Below are 15,090 nucleotides of genomic sequence, written 5' to 3' on the forward strand. Positions count from 1 at the left end.
AATGATCCATTTGCATCATCTGTATGGAACGTAGCTCCTAAGCTGATGACCAGATTAAATCTAGGGGTTGCAGGGCAAAGTTTCAGGCAGGTGGTTTGAACCTGCACTTTTTAGATGTCCTGAGTCATGAGGACCCAGGGATGGGGCTTTACCATTCCAGAGTTCCAGTGCCATAGGATTTCTAAAACCACACATGCAGCTGAACTGTCTTGGGGCAAACCAACAATCAGCTGATTGCCAGGCCCACCCTGACACCCCTGGGTCTCAAACCCACCTGGGACAGTCAGTGCTGGTTCAATAATCAGCAAAAAGTCTAGGGCCTTGAACTCACCCTGGGAGCATTAGGGCTGGGTCTGACAATCAGCTGAATTTAAGAGTCTGGAATCTGTCAGGGCCTGAGGGCAGGATTGGGCTGGAAGAAGCTTGGCAGTGGGGTGATTGGGACCAGAAGAATTTTAAGTCCCATCCTAAACATCACAGCACCTTCCAGGCACATCTGGAGGTGTAATGTTTGGGATGTTGCATAAAATTCCTGCAATCCCAATCACATCATTGTTTTAACATCTGTCAGGGGCCCTAAGAGTCAGTTTTTTTATTTCTGGTACTGTTTCCATTTGGTATTGACAAGTCAATTTAACTTTATACCTAAAATATACTCCCTGCACCCTACCCCAATTAGCCTATGTGGAGCTCTGTACTACCATGGATCTAAATAAGGTAACTTGCTTAGCTATACACTGTACCATAGTCTATGACAGGAGTGGGCAAAATATAGCCCATGAGCCAAATCTGGCCCACCAGATGATTTCATCCAGTCCATGGGCAGGTGCCTACCAATTCACTGTATCCAGCCCACTGCTCCTGGTGTGCTCACATGGGGCTGAGCCCCACTCATTCCCATGGGGGCCATGTGCACTGTGTTCCCACCCTCACCCACAGGATGGCCCTGACCCCAGCCCTGTAGGTAGGGAAGCGACAGCAGCAGGAGTTGGGAGGGCAGTAGGGGGAGGAATGGTGGTGGGCAGGGTTGAGCAGTGGCAGTGGGCAGGGGCATATGCAGGGGAAGGGTGGTGGCAGTGGTGGGCAGAGCAGGGGAAGGGCAGCAGTGGTGGTGGGTGGGCAGATGGTGGGAGCAGAAGTGGAGGACAGTGGGAGGGTGTACAGTGGCAGCTGGATGGGAGTGTGGAGCCTGTGTCAGTGCCCCAGAGCCAGGGCCAGTGGGGGCCCAGGGCAAGTCAGCAGGAGTGTGGAGTCCAGGCCTGCAGGTGCTCAGGCTCCACCTGGTTCCATCATGCAGGCTTCTACAGGGTTCACATACAGTTCCTGGGTTCTCTGCCTGAGCCTCATGCCTCTGTGGGGAGCCCCATGTGATGCTGGCCCCACTCGCTGCCATGTGCAGGCCATGGAGAATGGCAGGGAGCTCCACACTATGGAGCAGGGCCAGCTTTGCCCCTCTCCCTGCCACCCCAGCCAAGCCCCATGACCTGCACTGCTGGCTTGATCACACGGTGCTCCCCACAGCAGCTCAGGGCTTGGGCATGTGAGCCCTGTACAATGGAGCTGGTGGCCTGGCCACATGCAATCCTGGGGCTTGTTGGGACTGTGCACCAGTGGGCGCTCCAGCTGTTGCGGGCTGTGAGCGCCTCAAGGGCTTGCCAGTTGCTGCTGCCACTGGTGGGCAGGGGCAGTGTGCAATGGCGGGGCATGTTTGTAGGGGTTCCCACCCCCCCCATCATACACATGCATCCACACACCCCATGCACCACCATACACATCCACCCCCCCATGCACAACCCACACCCACCCACACACACCCATTACCCTCCCCCTCCACACATCGCACAACCCCCACCACACACCCACACCTTTCATACATACACCACATTCTCCCCCACACAACACACAGACAGAGCCCCCCACAAACCCCATACACACCCACCCACATCCCCCCACAAACCCATCCACACACACCCCCCCTCCCCCACACCCCACATGCACACACACACAAACACATATCCCCATATCCCCCATACCCACCCACCCATTCTCCCCCCACAGCCCCTAACAGCATACAAAAGTAAGACTTCATTTTAAGCTATTATGCAATCACCTCTATATATACACAACACAAACACACACAACAAGACCAAAATATTTTTGAAATAATATATTTTAATTTTACAGATGTTTGATTTTCAGTATATAATTTGGGCTTTTTTTTCAGTTCCAAGATGGCAAGCCCCCTTGCCAAAAGGAGTACTTTTGGGGACAAGGAGAGGGATTTCTGGTGGGAAAGGGCAGAAGCTGGGGTGGAACTTCCAATCCCAAGATGGCAACCAAATGGCAGGACACCTGTCAAAGGGGGCGGCTACCTTTGCGGCCCTCGACAGCTCATCAAAACTCATTAAGCGGCCCTCCCCACCTGAAATAATTGCCCACCCCTGGTCTATGGTCTCCTCTTTTGCTAAGTGTGGATAATGTTACTTCCCTTCCTGTTTAATATACTTTGAAAACAACAGGTGAGACACTAAAAAATGAATTATTTGTGCTCTTTTTATAGAGTGCAAAGGGTCCCAAGTTCATGACTAGGATTTCTACAGACTATAATAACATGAATAATAATAAATAATAAGTGTTTGCAGGGGTCATTCATAATGTATTACAACTAACCAACATTTGTAATTGATATAAAAGAGATTGTTTCCATGCCAAAGTTTAAAATAAATTTGCTAAGAAGAAAATCACAGCATAAATAAACAAAAGTACATTAAAAAAAATGTTCACGTGCTATTGTGGTAAATTATTACTTCTCTTTTCCCTGTATGTTATAAAACTTCACTCCTCCTTCCACGCTGTTACTTGAAGCAAAAAGAAAAAAAAAGAAAAAGAAACATCACAAAGGGAAATACCCATTTGTTTTTAAAGTAGGTTAACTTTGACCAACATACTCAACTTTTAGGATCAGTAAAAGTTTCAGTCATATTTCTTTTCCTTAGCTAGGGAAATTATTACACAATCATGTCTCAGGGCTGTGAGATTCCCCATGCTGCCAAGACCAGTCATTTCTGTGTGCTATGAACAGAATTCCTTTTCTATCAGATAACTGGGAGATGGACATAATGCATTGTGGTTAACAATGTTGACTCACCCTATACTTTATGCCAATACATTAATGTCATTCAAGCTTAAGAAAACTGTAGGGTTCTACTTTTCCACCCACTTCTTGTTATTTAAACTTGAAAACTGCTGTGCAAGAAAAGTTATTGTAGTGAGGCTCTACTTACTTTAACTCTACTTTTTAAAATGTTCCTGCCATGTACCTGAGTAAAAATTCTCTGAAATGACTTGCCAACATTTCAGCTTAAAGACTGCAGCCTCTATTTGAGGAGAAAAAAAAAGAAATTCCCCATTCTTATTGTAAATTCCATTTTGCTTAGTTCAAGATTGGAAATAATAGCCTTGAACTTTGGGGAACTCAGCTGCAACTCTCATTTTCACAGCTTGTACTGATAGCTAAGATCTGCTTAATATTTTCTACTCTTGACCTGAAGGACTTGCCCAAGAAGAAGTTGTCCACGTTTTTTAAAATGCTCTTTATGAAATCTAATAAAATCAAACGAGGCCATGCAGAGCTGTAAGCCCAAACACACCATCACTATGCTAGTTCATGAGAAACCCAAAGCGATATTGATGCATCTGAATTCCAGCCCCAAGGTGGACTTACTAAAAGTGCCTTTGTGCCAAAATATGGTTGTTCTTCTGTGCATGCACAGAGGGATTTGGTGATCTGGCCATGTCTTCAAAGTAAACTTCCTGTATTTACCCAAATCCAAGGTGACTTATAATTGTCCATGTCTAGATTTTAATTATTGGAGGGTCATCTTAAATTCATCCCCACCACCCCTCTACAGGAAAAGCAGTGGCAGGGGAGTTGGTGGGGGGTTTGGGTGGGTATGTTAAGTGGCCTGACCCCTGCCCTTTGCCAACTGTCCCTCCCACCACTTGCTCCCTCCATTGGTTGCGTGTCCACGCCTGCCTCCATACCTTGCCCTCTGCCACTTGACCCCCTGCTGCTTTCCCCATACTACTTGCTTCCCCTCTTGCCTGCTTCCCACACCACCTTTCCTGCTGCTGCTTACCTTCCTCTCATGGCTTTGGCTCTGGCTCCAACTCTACTCCAGTCTAGGCAGGGAGCAGAGTACATGGTGCCTCCAGTTCCAGCCCAGTAAGTGGCAGGGGGAGCAAGTGCATGTTGGTAGGGAGCAAAGCTGGGGAACCATAGTCAGTGGGGGTGGCAGGGGGAGTTGGAGTCAGAGCTGCAGCTGCTGATCCCATACTGCACCATTGCAGAGTATATCATGGGATTTACTCCAATCCAAGACAAGTTTCCCCCCTTTCCTCTCCTCCCACCATTTTGGCTGAAGATCTGAGTAAGTCCCATTCTATACTCCGCAATGGTGCAGTTTCCAATTCTCCCCTGTCATTTTCAGCTCACAAGCTCAAGTAGTAGCTATAAGGGTATGTAATGACATGAGCAAGCTACACGTGATAGGGAGGGAATGGCCATGGTGGTGTCACTCATTTCATACTAGCCAGCAGACTGAAGCAAGCGTAATTTACTGAACCAACTATAGAGATGTTAGATAACTTTTGAAATGTGATAACTAATGAAATGTGTGCTTCTTAAAGGCTTCTCTTGTGAGGATAGAGAAACTAGTAATGATATGAAAGGATGAGGATATAATGCTGCTCTTCCCACATAATGCCCTTGATCTGACGCCTATTCATTAGAGACAGTATTTCAAATCTCTGCTAGATAAGACCTCTCTAGATGCAATAGTTTCCAGTCTAGCAAGATTGAACTGATCTGCTTTTTCTATTCAAGAAGGAATGAAAAGAGGTTGACTTTAGTTTCAATGATTAAATGATGGAGCTGTGTAAAAAAAATGTAAACATTCCTGTCTGTTGTATTTGTGGTCCAAATCAGTACCATTAATTCCGCTTTCCGAATATTCCTTTTTTGTTTTATTTGAATGCACTATGAGTACTGGAGATCATTCAATTTGCCCTTTTGGTGACATGAGTAGCATCCATCAAATGAATTACAACCTGGTATACACTCCAGACCCATCTCTAGTCCAGTGTAGCCTATAATTCCTAGAAGAAATTATATAAAATGGAAGGTAATGAACTATTATTGTAATATTTATGATATAACAAAGCTTATTATTTTATTGTGTGGAATAAATAGTATGTGATTGCTCTGTTCACTTCATGCCTGGTTCCTTTTAACAAATAGTAACAGAGTCTGTTGATTTAAGAATAATTAGTTGTCTCCTACTAAATTAACATAGGGATAATTTAAATATAAAAAACACAGGATAACTCCATTAAGATTAATGTGCCAAATTCCTTTTTTTAATTACTCTGGTGTACATCCAGCAATTTATATCAGTACTTCAGAGAGCAGAATTTGGTTGTAGATTTGGTTTTATTTATTTATTATTAGTACCTTAAAAGAGTTAAATGTAAATGAAATACTAAAAATATTAAATAAACCTAAACCTATATTAGATATTATGTGCCGGGAGTGTTTATAATGATGTTGTGTATGCCATGACATATTAATCCAAATGATTGTTTCAAGCCATTATTTAAATCAGAGTGGCTTTTATATTATTTATTTTAGAATCTTAATGATAAAAAAGAAAAACACATTCTGCTCTCAGGTACGTTGATATAAGACCCCGATTAAAGACAATAGGAATACTCACTTTTTTAAAATAAGATGTATGCATAAGCATCTTGCTGTATTGAGGCCTCTAGCAGCATGGAGGCTTATGCTTAATGGTCAGCCTGCCCCTCCCTGCTGCAGCTTGACCCAGCTGCTTGCAGCCTCTTCTCTCAGAGAACCTGCCCTACACAATAAGCTTATCACAGTGCAACTGGTTTTTGCTCAGCTGCCTGCCTATACAGCAAGGCTAGCCTGTTGCACTTTCCTCTTAATAGGAGTCACTGGCTCCCTGTTACAAGGCCCTACATTTGGGAAATATAGATAAACAGCAAGTTATGGGCCAAACTGGCCCCACTGTAAAATCATTGAGTCACAAAATATACTAGTATGCCCAGCACTACCTACCCAAATCACAGTGTGAAAAGGGAGGCCAGCTTCATAACCCTCAATGCAGGCAAAAGAAGGTAGAAAGGGGCTGGGACTACAAAGAAAGGAACTGGGACCCCTCTGCTCCATCAAATCCTGAGCAGCGTGACTGCACTAGGTCTATATTCAGTACAATTTCTTCACTTTCAGGAACAGTGGGTTAACTGGAAGGCCTGGTCCATGAGAAGCAAAACAATGACCTACCCTTTACACTGGGTTCATCCTAGAGTCTGATCTATACCTGATAGTTTGAAAAACTAGCAGAGCCTGTTAAATTGCACAACAATATGAATTAAGTACTCTCTTCTTTTTTCCTTTGAAAATGAAAATGAACTAAAAAAGAAAAATCTAATGTTAGTGTCATGTTAATTTGCAAAATTGTCTTCTGTAAAGATCAAGAAGATTTGCTTATTCTGATGCTCACTAATATTAGCTCTACATAGGTTTTTCAATGCCTAATGTAAAACATTAACACATTATTATACAATGCAATATACAAAACAATAAAATATATAAAATATCTAGTGTGGTGAATTTTGTTCTACTAAAGCAATCTTAACTTTTGAAATCTCTTAATTATTGACTGCCTTACCTTACAACTCTTACTTTGCAGCAACACTAATGTTGCGCATGTGGGAATATTACATTGGGAAATAAATGGTATAGAATCTGACAAGTCGCACTCTATTTTAGATTTGCAGAAACAAGCAGTTCCTCTATTATCAAGGGACATTTAAAAAAAATCGTCTTAGAGAAATAAATTAAAGCACAAAGAAACTGCTTTTCACATGGGAAAGAAAAGTGAAGTCTTTCTAGAAAACATTCTAGTTTGCAATGTTTTTAAAAAAAGCTTAGTGAATAGTACATATACCTTACTCAAATATAAGACTACCCTGATTATAAGATGACCCCCCAATAATTAGACTCTATATATGGAAATCTTATAAATGTGTTAGAATTTTACAGGTATAGAATCTAATTATTAGAGGTTTGTCTTGAATTTGTCCCCCTCCCACTGCTACTGCAGAGAAAATAAATCAGGGGGACTTAGGTGACCCCTTTGCCATCTGCCTCCCCAACTTATTTCCCCTGCAGCTCCTTCCTCACCCCGTACTATCAGACCCTGCTCTCCCAGAGCATATGGAAATAAAGAGCAAATTTGAAAACGTTGGCAGATGAATAAATGCATTTTATCTTTTTTTTTTTTTAACTGATGGAAAGCAAAAAGGCCCAAGATTTATCAAGTAGTTTGTTGGGCTTGGCCCCAGCAGAGACAACAGTGTCTCAAGTCATAGTAACCCTGTAGGACTGCAGTGTCCAGTATGTGTGTGTACTCCAGATATGCCACCCACAAAGGATTCACATGCAAATTAGCCCCCACTCATGAATGGAACCAGGTGTTCTTGTCATGAGTCCTGGGATCCTCTAAAAAATTATATGAAGATAAGGTGCAGGGCAACCAGGTCCAGCTTCACCTTATGGAGGGTGGGTGACAGGCTGAGAGAGGGGCTGACAGAAGAATGCTGAGTGAACTGTTTGGGGCTCTGTTTGCTGATGCTTGCCAGAAGGATAGGGATAATTGAAAAGGTGAAAGAAAGACACAGCTCAGCTGTGAGAGTGAAGAGGGAGTCAAATTTTTTTCAGTGTAGTGGCTCATCATAATTTGAAAGAGTCGGTGCTGAGCAGGACTAAGTCAAATGGGCATTACTGTATTTTTTTATTCAGATGGGAGGAACTGATCTGTCCTCATGGCAGGTTTCCATCAAAATTGGAAGCTTGATCAATGCTTTAAAGGCAGAGAAAGGGATTGACAGAATGTCAGGGTATCAGGAGTGGAGGAGGGAGACCTGAAGCTCAAAACAATGGCAGTGGTGGCAAGTAAGCATGAAGTGGAAGAAGAGTTGAAGAGTGGAAATTAAGATCTGGAGACAGATGGAGAGTGGACAAAGGTGGAGAAGAGAGGAAGAAAGAAGGTGACAGCAGGAGCAACAGTGTAGGCAGCAGTGACAAAAGTGATGACACCAGAAAGAAGAGCAGAGGAGACCAGGAGATAGAACAGGATCAGCAGGAGAAGGTACATTGGGCAAGAAGCAGAAGCACAATGGTAGGCTGGCCCACTGGGAGTGCCACATCAGGAAAACATGGAAGAGACACCAGGAGAAGCTTAGAGAGAAGCAGATAAAGGCAACTTTAATCAGTGACAGGAAGCAGACAGGGTTGACAATGAACATATATGATTTCCTGGAAAAGGTACTGTTTGAGATTTTGGAGATGCAGGCAGAGCATCTCACCAGCCTGATTGCTTTCTCACACTGAAAGACTTGGGAACTGGCTTACTGGGATGGAGAAGAGTATGAGAACTTTTGAAAGAAATATGCAGAGAAATGTGGGAGGGAGGAATTAAGAGGGATAAAGTTCATAGCAGGGGAAAAATGCGAGAGAAAGAGTGATTATAGTTTGAATGTACACAGATTTACTAAAGGCAGACAACATAGAAAGATGGATAGAAAAATACGTCCAAAGGGTCATGTCAGTAGAGAAAGTAAGGGACAAATATGGTATCTGGACAGGGTGTTGGAAGGCACAAGTAGTGTTACAAGCATATATGTAGAACCCAGGTGGGGTGCTGCACCTCCTATCAATGATTCACACCAGGGTACATCAGGGTTTTATAATGTACAATGGTCAACCAAAATGATGCAGCAAATACAGAAAGGTAGGGTGCCTGTCTGCACACTGTCCCCTCATGGTGTGCTATAGTTGTAAAGCGATGGGGCATAGAACAACAGAGTGCCAGGAGTCCCCAGAATGCACTGTAAGGGAGAGGGACACTTGTATTGTGGGTGCCCCAAAGCCTTTGCAGATATAGTCAGACAACCTAAGGAACAGCAAAACCCAGAGGAGGAGAGGAGGGATTGAACACTGAGGTAGAAGTGGCAGAAGAAAGAAGCAAGAGGATGAAACAAAGAAGGAGGAAGGCAAAATGTTTGTGATTCAGGCATTCTAGGAGGAGACAGGAGATTGAAGGGAAGGGAAGGTGGGAACAGCAAACAGCTCAGACATGGAGGTGGGGATGGGGAAGAAAGAAGACATCCTACAGACAGTAGAAGTGGAGATGAAGCAAGAGAGAGAACTAGAGAGACAGGCTGGGAAAAGAAAGAAAATGCAGGGGCTGAAGACCAGGAAGAATAAACCTGATAATGAGGGGAGTGAGCTGGAGGAAGACCCAGAGAGCAGTTTCCTGCCACTAACACCTCTGGGATCTAGCCCGGAGTAGAAGCAAAGAAAGCAGGAAGCAACGGGGAAGTGGGAATATGCAAGCCTTGCTAAATGCAAAAGTGATCAAGCAGCTTGCAAAGACTACAGAAATGTGAGTGAGAGAGGGGGAGGAATCAACCACCCTGGGCAGTAGCACAGACAAACCTTAAAAGGGACAGGTGAACACATTTTAAAACAAGCATAAAATGGCTTTGAAAATAGTTTCACTTAACGTCAGGAGTATCTTAACAAGGAAAGGCAGGAACAGATTGAAACAATGTTAACAAAGTAAGGGTTGACATAATCTGCCTACAAGAATGTGGTATACCACGGGAGAGGGATTATAAACACTTTGAGAAAAGGTAGCGATGGGAACCATCCTGGTGGTCAGGGACAAATAAGAACAAAGTGGTAGGTATAGCAACATTATTCAAGAATCCAGGGCTGAGAGCAGAACAGGTAGAGGAAGTCATCAGTGGCAGATTGCAACAAATGTTACTATCAGCTGGAGGAACAGAATTAGAAAATTTCAATATATATGCACCACCGGAGAGGGAGGGAAGGAATGTGCTGCTGAGAAAGCTAGTGGTTTATGCGGTCAGAGGGAGACCACGCATAATAGTAGGAGATTAAAATTGTATAATTGAAGTGGGTGACAGAACATGGGAAGGAGGAAATGGAGCTTTAAACAGCTCATCCAGACTGTTAAGAAATATAATAAAAGAAGAGCCACTAGGAGATATGTCATCAGGGGAGAATGTTTTCACTAGAACAGACCCCAGTGGAAAGAAACAATTGACTTTGTGTTTGTATCAAAATAAAGAGAAATAAGGAAGAAAGAAACCTTACATATGACTTTTAGTGATTACTGGATGCTGAAGGTAGAAATGAGTCTTGGTAACAGCCTCATGAGAGGGAAGGGACTGTGGAAGTTAAATGTGCAGCTGTGTATACAGGTATACAGGTGTGGAGCACACCAGGTATGCTGAGGCTCTTGTGGTGGGGAGGAGCAGTGCAGCCAGCTCAGTGCCAGCATCCAGAGCAGGGGGAAGCTGAGCCCCTGTAGAAGGCTGGGAGGGAGGAGGCAGTCCTACCCCCCACCCTCTCCAATGGTCTATTTTTGATGAAGAGCAATTAGAGGCGTCCCGCCCAGAGGTGGCAAGGAGGACGCTAGCCAAGCTTAGCTCATCAGCATCCGAGGTGGAGACACTAGCCATTGGGACAGCCAAGCTAGCCCACCAGGACCGACACTGACGCTGGTCCCCCTGGCAAAAGGTGTCGACTGGGCATGGCTGAACCATGCAGGTGGCACCCATTTAGTTGGCGACTGGATGGGGTATAGGGGAGGTGGAGCCCCACAGAACATTGCACCAAGACAGTGAGTACTACCATCCCCGGGGTCCCCCCAGAAAGAGGATCTCCCCTGAACCCCTCCCTTTCATTCAATAATACCAAGTCATGGCAAGCGAGTTGAGGCGAGGGGCCCCGTGCCAGACAGATAGGTAGGGTTTACATTGGGTGACGTACTAAGGCTCCTTCCATCACAGGTGATAAATAGGAAACATATAGAGGGAAATATGTGTTCTTCTGAAATGCTAAAAGAGAAAGGTTGACTAGAGCTGAACTCTACAAAGCAAGATAGATGGTAGGATGGTGGCTGCTGGCCTTTGGATTGTTCATCTATGCGAATTATGTCAGCACAATATGCAAGGCAGTAACGAAGGGAGAGAGGAAAGTAGCACATATCACCTGATTTCATGCCGCTGCAATTTTGAGGAAATGGGGACTTTATCAGACCTCTCTGAAGAGTCCATGGGCATGGCAACCACAAATTAATTACATCAGGATGGAAGGATTCATGGAAAGGTATAAAATAGGGAAGGTAGGGATGGAGGTCCTGAAAGATCATAAGAAATTGATTAAATCAGTAAGGGAGAGAGACAGGGTGGTGCTGCTGGGAAACGTCACAGAAGGGCAAGTGAAGATGTGGAGAGTGGTAGTAGGTAAACAACTAAAAGGTGAACATGCTGACCTAGCCTGGATGGTTGTAAGAAATATCTTGCCAGTGATAGGAGTGTAACACAGATGGGGCTTGATGGGCTCATCAAGGTGCCCCCAAGGGAGAGGTGTGGGGAAGAAGAAACAGTGAGACATCTTTTGGGAGTATACATGTGCAAATGGGGTGTGGGAAAGTGTCCGCTGCTATCTGAGTGTCACCAAAATAAAACTGTCTTGAGCATGGGAGATGGTACTATATGTATTCATACAAAACAGACCCAAGGAAACATTATTAAGGACTTTTAGTATGTGTTAAAACTCACATATGGATTGGTTGGCTTTCACTGAAACAGAGTGCCAGAAGCTGGGGCTGCATGAACTGAAATACTACATCAAATGGGACAAGGAAGAGATCAGAGAGGAAGAAGTGAAAAAGAAGTGGAAGAAAAAGGACTGGACACACTTGTTTCACTAAACCAACAGAGAGGACTGATGGGAGAGGTGGAGCATTTCAAGTGGTTACCGAGGTAACAGTTTTTCATGGGGTTTTGTATGAAGAAAAAGATTTCTATAGGGGTTTGTTTTTTGTGGGAAGTTGATGTAGTTTTTTTCCGTGATAAAAACAAGAATGCTCAATATGTGTAGCTTTGTAAGCGTAGGGTGGTAAGTGTGTTTTTAATAAAATTTGTTTAAAAAGAAAAAGCCTCATATGGGCAATGTGTGGTTTGGGGTTTTGTGGGGTTTTATGAAAAAAAAAAAAAAAAAGGGTTCCCATCAGCATTTTGGCCTTTTTGCCTGTGATGAACTCTAGCATTTTTGGCACCAAGGGGAGGGTATCAGGACTAGCTCTGGCCTTTCCAGTGCCAGCCTTGTATTGTAGTACGTTCAGGCCCAGCTTCCTGTGGAGGGAAGACCTACCAGTTTTTTTTTTTTTGTTTTGTTTTTTTTTTTTTAAGGGCCACACACACACAAAAGGTTCCCATCAGCATGTTTTCCCAATATGGGTTGTGGTTTTTATAGTCATGCTCAATGTTGGCTGTATTTTAATCAACTTCATAGTTGATTTCCATTACTGAGCACGTGCTTTTGGCAGCAGTTAAAAGGTAGACAATGTATTTAATGAGGTTTTCTTGTATGCAATTGTAAAATGAGGACCCTTTTTTCCCCTATGCTGATGGGGGGTGGGGCGGGAGAGACATAGGCAGCAGAAGGCCAGGGCTACCGGGCCGGCTCAGCCATCCCAAATGCTGGGCAGCAGGTGGGCTGCAAAGCAGTCTGGCCACAGGCTCTGGGCAGCTGCAGTAGGGGTGGGGAGGAGTGCACACACAGCCAGGCTCGCAGCCCAGCATGGGGATGACTGACTTCCCAGCACCACTAACAAATATCAGTCTATTCTGTGAAGGGGAAGGCACAGATTGAGGCCCCTGAGGTGAGGAAGGGAGTGGGACACAGGCAGGAGCAGGGGCTGGTGTGAGTGGAGCCCCAGCCAGGTGGTGGGACAATTAGAGCCTGGGTGGCTCATCCAGGGGCGTGGCAGGGGGGGCTCCTGCTGCTCCATGCACCCTGGTGCAGGCCTGTGGGGAATATGCCCCCCCCCGATCTGTGCATGGGGCAGAGGCAGCTGTGGCTGTGAGCTGGCCTTTGCTCCCTGTGTCAGCTGTCCCAGGAGCAACGCCATATGCCTGCCACCGCTCAGCTGCACTGCGCCTCCTACCTCCCCGGCAGTAGGACACACATGGCATCACGCAGCTCCTGGGGCAGCTGCAGCAGGCAGCAAAGCCCAGCATGCAGTGGCAGCTGCTTCTGCCCTACACACAGATCGGGGGGGGGGCCGCTGCTGAAGTGCGCACAGTGGTGGAAGACCCCTGCGCCTCTGGATACCTGGACTCTGATTGTTCCACCACCATCTGGCCTGGCTGGTGCCCCACTCCCCCCAGCCCCTACTTCTGCCTGTGCCCCACTCCCTCCCTCACTGCAGGGGCCTTGGTTTGTCCCCCCACAGTCTTTTCCCTTCCCTCTGCCCTTTCCCCCACAGACTTACTTGCTGGGGGGGCGTGCACGCATGCACTCAACCCCCACAAATAATTGTCTCCCTCTATCTGCCTATAGGAGAGAGCTCATCTTATATCTGAGTAAATACAGTAATTTTCTGATGCAGAGAACTATTCCCTTTTTTTGCACTCTGTTGACAGGCTTTCATCAAATCCGCTGTTTCTCTAGCAGCTAGACAAAAGTGGAGGGGTAGGGGAAGTCTGTTACTTTATCACATACCATATTGCTCTAGGCTAGAAAGTCTAAGGGCAAGCTAGCACTGTTCACTAGTAGCTAAAGCCTCATGCTGTAACGGAAGTAATGCTCTGCATTAAAGTTTGCTTTAAGTCATGGCAAAATGAAAAACAACCAAGCAAACAAACACCTTAACATTTTGTTTGACCATAAAGGTGTTAAGTTAAATGCAAAATGAAATGTATTGTTCTGCTTTTTTTTTCTTTTTAACTTCTAAAAAAATTAAACAAATGTCCACGTGAACTGTCATTTCAATACATATCCAATATCAACATGAAATTGCCTTTTTTTTTTTTTCTATTTAGCCCAAAATATTTGCCAAATTCAGCACACATTTGTCAATATTTTGGTTAATCCCGAAATGTGTTTTTGAGAGAATGTGCAGTTCATTTGAGAAATATGCACAGCTCTATACAGTAGCAAGTTTACATTGTCTGAGTGTTGAGTTTCTGTATTAGTCACCAAGAAAGAATACAAAATGCACAGTTAGCCTGATGCAGTAAAGCAAATTGTTATGTTTTTAAATTTGTAGTGTCTTAATAAAATCACACCTAATCTCAAAAAAGAATAAAAATGCATGGTACTCTGAACAACCAACTAGATGTGTACAGAATGTAACTTATATAGGACCGTGGTACTAATAGAAAGAAAAAATCTTTACAATATCCCAGTAGGTTGTCGATATAATTTTAGAAAGTGAGTCTCAGAAAAGCTGGACAGGAGAGAGTAAATCCCTTTACACTAATTCTTGATCTCCCAGCCTCCTAGGCAGGTAAAAATTTTATATGTCATCATTGAAAAACATCTACAGTATGACTGCCTGTATGTATTCATACATTTGGACAGTGATGTGTCTGTATACTGTTGTTGGATCTCTCAACCAGAATTTAGTGTCATATTTAAATTATCTTGTTTAAATTAGTGGATTCTTCTGACTCGTGTGTAGTTTCTATGTATGTTTTCAATGTTACCAATGGGGAAACTAAACTAATAATAATTTGCCTTTGTTTAGTATCTTCTATCCTCAGCTCTGGGCACATTTTATCACATACTAATTAATTGAGCCTTGTTACATCTCTTTTATTGAATGCAGTGATAGCTGCAGGTGCCTGGTCCTTCAAAAATCAGGAGATGCCTAAAGATTCACTTTGGATTCTAACTTTGGCCATACACTTTTGAAAATTTTGGCCTATGTGTTTTGTGCAAGCTTTATGGGAGAGTTCAAAGTAAAAAGCAAGTCTTCTAACCTTCATTGCAGAAGTAGTTGGAATGGATTTTTAGTAAGCTTATCTAAGATGATCTCTTCCTTTATAACTCTTAAAGTAACTCTGTCAGAACCATCTCTTCTGCATGAAATGTATTCTCTGATGCACTAAAACAAAATAGTT

This window comes from Alligator mississippiensis, chromosome 3, assembly GCF_030867095.1.
Source record: "Alligator mississippiensis isolate rAllMis1 chromosome 3, rAllMis1, whole genome shotgun sequence".
In the NCBI taxonomy this organism is placed as follows: Eukaryota; Metazoa; Chordata; order Crocodylia; family Alligatoridae; genus Alligator; species Alligator mississippiensis.